This window comes from Sus scrofa, chromosome 4, assembly GCF_000003025.6.
Source record: "Sus scrofa isolate TJ Tabasco breed Duroc chromosome 4, Sscrofa11.1, whole genome shotgun sequence".
Lineage (NCBI taxonomy): Eukaryota > Metazoa > Chordata > Mammalia > Artiodactyla > Suidae > Sus > Sus scrofa.
This window is the reverse complement of record NC_010446.5, coordinates 104,532,429-104,538,428: the sequence shown is the minus strand read 5'-3', so window position 1 is coordinate 104,538,428 and position 6,000 is coordinate 104,532,429. Positions and strand designations below refer to the sequence as shown.

Sequence of the window (6,000 nt, the reverse complement as noted above, 5' to 3'; positions counted from 1 at the left end):
ACCCTCCTGCCCCCATAGAAGCGTGGCTTCTGCCCATGTTCAGGGCAGCAACCCAGCTCCCCTTCTGCCTTTTCCATCCTCCGCAGACTCTTACGGCCAGAGCCCGCCCAGGCCCCAGGTGCTCCGTGAGCTGGCCGGGTGCCCCCTGTCTTCATCCTCCCTTATCTCTTTACAGGAGGCACAGGAACAAGGTGGCAGCAGTGACTCACTGCTAGAAGAATGAAATCTTGAGTGGGGGCAGCCTGAGTGGCGTGGCTGGATTCTCTAACAGTGGAAGAATGTCCCTGAGCTTTCCAAGAGGGTGACCATTCCCTGCTCTAAAACAAAGGCAGAGAAAGACATCAGCCAGGGGTAGGAGTGGAGGCGGACAACAGGAGTGCAGACCACAGCACTTTCCAGGGGGAAAAAAGGAGGAATAAAGGGGCCTCTGCTTATAATGTGGGGTATTTATAATGGCAAACAAATCCCAATTGTTTTGTTTGCTTGTTTGTTTTCCTTTTAGGACTGCACCCATGACCCTACAGCCACCAGCCTATGCCATAGCCACAGCAACTCGGGAGCTGAGCCCCATCTGTGACCTACACCACAGCTCACGGCAACGCCGGATTCCCAACCCACTCATCGAGGCCAGGGATCGAACCCATGTCCTCAAGGATACTAGTCAGGTTCATTTCCACTGCACCACAACAGGAACGCCCCCAACTGTTTTCTATTTAGCAGATCAAGATGGCCTTCATGTAGGAAAAGGTCTCCCTACATCATGGGCCAGGCATGCCGAGGCCCCCGAGTCTCAGTGGTTTCACCTGGGATGTGTGTGAGGCAGCCTGGCCAAACACAGGCTTTGCAAGTCTGCTGTGCCCTGACCCCAGGCGGCTTCACATCTCTCTTAAGTAACAGACGAGATCGGTTTCCTCCCCCACTTACCCTAGGCTCACCCAGGACCATCGGACCAGGGGGCTCCTCAGACAGACTGCAGTCCAGACAGCTCTGCCAGTCTGTGTTCCTTTCCCCGGCCTGAGGGGCACCCACCCTGCCCCTCCATGTGATGGGGCAGAAGCACAGCCAGATTCCATGGTGGGGGAAGGAGCCAGTGGGGGGCGGGGCTAGGCCAGAAGATGCGACCTGGGACTGTGATTGGAAGGGCAGCAGACAGCTCAGAGGGTACCACCACCCCTGAATATTTGACCACTGCTATGGACTGAATTGATCCCCCCCCCCCATTCATATGTGGAAGCACTAGCCCCTAAGGTGACTGCATTCAGAGACCACACCCACAACGAGGTATTTAGGGTTCAGTGAGGCAGTAATGGGGGAGCCCTGATCTGTGAGAAGCAGTGCCCTGACAGCAAGAGATGGCAGGGGGTTCCCTTCATGGCTCGGTGGTTAACAAACCCGACCAGGATCCGTGAGGATGCAGGTTCAATCCCTGGCCCTGCTCAGTGGGTTAAGGATCTGGCGTTGCCGTGAGGTTGTGGTATAGATCTCAGACAAGGCTTGGATCCCACGTTGCTGTGGTTCTGGCATAGGCTGGCAGCTGCAGCTCTAATTCAACCCCTAGCCTGGGAACTTCCATATGCCAGGAGTGTGGCCCTAAAAAAAAAAGAAAAGGAAAGAAAAAAATTGTAATTCCCTGTACTTTTGATAGGAAGTTCTAGTTAAGAGGAAGTTCCCAGACTAGGGTTCGAATCGGAGCTATAGCTGCCAGCCTGCGCCACAGCCACAGCAACGCTGGATCTGAGCTGTCTTCGACCTACACACCACAATTCACTGCAACACCAGATCCTTAACCCGCTGAGCAAGGCCAGGGATTGAAGGCACATCTTCATGAATACTAGTTGGGTTTCTCACCACTGAGCCACAATGGGAGCTCCAATTTTTATATTAAAAAATACAAAAATTCAAGTAAAAACTTGAATTCCTCAAGCACATTGATCTTCTGTAAAACAAAGGCACAAGTGGACTGGACGCAAGTGCTGGTGTTGATTTCAGGAGGAGTCTGCCTTAAGGCCCGGGGCATCGACCCAGAGAGGAGGAGGGAGGGGTGGGGGGGTGGCACCGTTTGTGGTGATGCTTCCCGTTTTGGTTTCATGGTTCCAGCGAGGTAACCTCTCAGTGACCCGCCGATGTCATTTGAACCCGATGTCTCCAGTTCCAGCAGTAACCACCAGCATTTCTGTCCACAGGCAGTGTGGGCAGGGAGGCTCCGGTCCATCTATCCAGACTTTGTCCCAGCCTCTGCTTTTGGCCTCTAAGCTGCTACATCACTATCCCGATACTGAACACCCATGGCCGCCTGGCCCAGGGGCACCAAGTGACCCACACAGATGTGTCCTGCTCACCTTCTCATCTCAGAGGCACACGTTGCAGAGACCCCCTCTCAGCCTCCATGAGAGTGTGGTGTGAACTGGCACTTGGGGCCCCCCCCCCGCCCCAACCCGCCTATTTTCTCCTTGGATCCCAGACACAAATAAGAATAAAGCCTGCTTACATGCCTAGGATGTTTCTGAGCTCCAGTGGCCACAAAATTTCTTAGGACTGAGAATGCAAGTCTGTCATTATGGTATTTGCAGAACTAGAGACTGTATTTAAGGCTTTAAGAAGATGCTTATTATAACCCTGTCTTGGACTATCATGCCAAAAACACTACATAAAGAGTCTTTTTCAGGGAAATTTGCCAGGGAAGGCAGAATGCATCTGATTACAGAGGAATCGTTTTGGGTTGGTTTCAAGCTGTAGAGTCTGCAGGGAGAGAGAAGTTTTTCCAAAGGCTGCCCTGGGGAATGGGGGATCCACACAGGGCTGTGTGTTGTGTGACTCCAGGGGCTGCCATCCCCAGACCTTACGATGGGAATGGTACCCTGTTGGCCTGAACACTGGGCAGCCCTGATGCCACTCATAGGAAGTCGGCAGCTATGGAAGACACTGAATCCTGAATTAGAGATTAATGATGAGGGAAACAGGTGCTTCAGGGGCCAGCCAAGGATGCTGAGCTCTTCCCAGGGGAACACAATGAGGAAAACAGGCAGACATCCAAGCCCAGCATGTACAACTCCCAGAGGAATGGTGTTGGGGGTGGGAGGAACAGAGGCACTTTCGCTCCAGTGAAGTTCTCATTTTCGAAAACCACTTTCAAATCCATTTTCATGACTCAGTGATCCATTTTGAATCTCTCCTTTTTAAAAAAAGAAAAAAAACCTCACAATGCAATCAGAGAAATTAATTTTATTTATTAATGATGTTATTTAGCACACTCAAAAAACCCTTAATTAAGCCATTGTATCTTTCCCTCTTTTATCTGGCATTACTAGCTCCTGGGGATGAAAGGAAGCGCCGTGCATACACCCATGTTCCAGGACTGTTCTGGAAGTGGTACAGGGTGGTTTGGGGAGAACTAGCAACGCTGGGGAGACTGCTCCGTCGGCAGGTGTTTGTTGGGCACCTGCTGTGTGTCACGTGTGTAAGATGGTTTCTGCTTCCGTGTCATCCTCCATGAAGTAGCTACCCAAACAGAATGTGACATGCCAGGACTCTCCTGGGGGCAGTGCCTGTGACAGGTAAAGGGGGAAGGAGCAGGAGCAGGTGGGGAAAGTTTTCATCTTGATGCAAGTCTGACACCTGTGGAAGCAGAGCAGGAAGGAGGAGGGCAGACCCCGTGGAGGGCGGAGAGGTTCTCAGCCAGGCGGACTGCCTCCCAAGCCAAGGCTGCCTCCCCAAGCCAAGGCTGCCCTTTGGAGTCCCACCTGGGGTAAGAGCAGACCAGCTCTAGTATCCCCAGTGTGCTCGCTGGCTGAGGACAGAATGGGAGAAATGGAAAGGCTACAGAGGAGACAAAAGGCAGCAGCTGGGGGTGTCAGGCCATTGTGTTGCCCACAGCAGGTTCTTTGGAGGGAGGTGGGAGTGGAGTACCTCCATGGCCCACACGGCCTGGCGGGGGCTCTCAGTTTAGGCCGATAGATACGCATCACAGCTACAGGCCAAGCCTACACGCCAGCCCTTTGGGGTTCGGTGTCGGTTCCCTGTTCAATCAGCCACAGCCTGGGTTGTAGGCACAACCCATGGTCTCACGCATGGGGGCTTAGCCAGGGGGGTGTGGCGTGGGCAGAGGGAGGTGGTTGATGTAACACAGGCATAGGACGCAGGCGCGGGAAGGTGGGAATCAACTAGCTGCTGGTGAAGGAGAGGCAGAGATGGGTTTTAGGATAAAGGATGTGGCAGTTGGTTTTAGAGAATGTATCACCTGCGCAGGAGGAGAGGCAATGGAATCTGTCTCATGGAAACCGGGATTCACATCTGCCACTCAGCTTCTGTGCGACCTTGGGTAAGTCTCTTAATTTCTTTTAAGTCCCAGTTTCTTCATATTCAGTATAAAGTAGAGATAACACTGGCACCCGTCTTACAGACTTGTTGTGTTGATGCACACGAATTCATTAGCAGAGTGCCCACCTTATGGGTGCAGTATTCTTGCTAGTATTAGACTTAGATGGTGCAGTATTCTTGTTGGTATTTCCAACTTCCCGGACAGTGCGAACAGCCTGTCCAAAGGTGAGAGAGGATGAAGGCAGCCAGTCTGGGGAGCTGGTGTTTCTCTGTGATTGGATCATACGGTACAAGAGAAGATGCGATGGAAAACGAGGCGGGGCAGCGAGTGAGTCCCTCTGCTGAAAAGCCTCTTGAGCTCTTAAGATAGTTCAGGTTTTACACCAGGTGATGAGACTCAATTAAAGGGTGTTACATAGGTAGGGAAAGGATCCAATTCTTGTTTTTAAGATTCCTCTCTGGAGTTCCCATTGGGCGCAGTGGAAATGAATCCCACTAGTATCCATGAGGATGTGGGTTCGATCCCTGGCCTCACTCAGTGGGTTAAGGATCCCATGTTGCTGTGAGCTGTGGTATAGGCCAGCAACTATAGCTCTGATTTGACCCCTAGACTGGGAACCTCCATAAGCCACAGGTGTGGCCCTAAAAAGCAAAAAAAGAAAGATACCTCTCTAGCAGCAGGGCGTTGCATGGATTACAGGGAGAAGAGACTGGAGGGGAAGGTGGGTTATGGGTGTATATTAACCCAAGCAAAGGATCAAAAGACCTGAGAGAAAGAGGTTTAAAAGATGCTTAGGAAGAAGAGCTGACAAGCTATGGCAACCGTTTGGACATACAGGGAGGGAGGCATCTTGGGTGAGGAGGATCCTGGTTGAATGCCAGGGTGGATGGAGACCCCATGCACCCGATAGCAACTCTAAGGCAGGGGCGAATGATCAGGGGTGGGTGGGGGAGACGAGAGGTGCGCTGGGATGTTGAATTTCAAGGGTCTTTTGGTCTTCCCCGTGGGCGGACCGCTGGATGAATGGACCTGGGGCTCAGAGGAGAGGTCTGGGGGCACGCAGAGACTGTGGCCCCAGTTCAAGTGAAGGCCTGAGTGAGAATGGCAGGAGGAGGAATCAAAAGAAGAGGGTCAGGGAGTTCCTGTTTGTGGCTCAGCGGGTTAAGAACCTGACATAGTGTCCGTGAGGATGCAGGATCGATCCCTCGCCTGGCTCAGTGCATTAAGGATCTGGCATTGCTGCAAGCTGCAGTTGCAAATGTGGCTCGGGTCTGGCATTGCCGTGGCTGTGGCGTAGGTTGGCAGCTGCAGCTCCGAGTTGACCCCTAGTCTGGGAACCTCCATATGCCACAGAGGGGGTCATAAAAAAGAAAACAAAGAGAAGAAGAGGGTCAGGCAAGAACCACCACTGGGCCTGTGTGGTTTCCCTGAGTGCCTCATTGAAAACACCAGGCTGAAGGCACCGCTCCTGCCTCCTTAAGTCCCTTGAATCCACAAAGATACTGAAAGAATAAACAACTAGCTGGGACTGAAAGGATAAGCAGCAGCTCAGACTGAAAAAGAAAAAAGGAGTTCTCTAGGTGAGCAGGCTGGGAGGACACAGACAAAAAGAGCTGCAGACTGAACAGGCGACCTTGTGTCTCCCAAGGTCATGCAGTGGCGGTAAAGTGAGTGACCACCGT

The 6,000-nt window shown here is 52.3% G+C and overlaps 1 long non-coding RNA gene across 1 annotated transcript in view; it reads left to right on the top strand.

The window, feature by feature from the left end:
- Positions 3,338-6,000, top strand: part of LOC110260340 — a 38,862-nt gene continuing 36,199 nt past the window's right edge. Inside the window, exons 1-2 of the long non-coding RNA XR_002343474.1 lie at positions 3,338-3,554; positions 4,246-4,318. This is a non-coding gene — a long non-coding RNA (uncharacterized LOC110260340). The remainder of the gene's footprint in view (positions 3,555-4,245; positions 4,319-6,000) is intronic.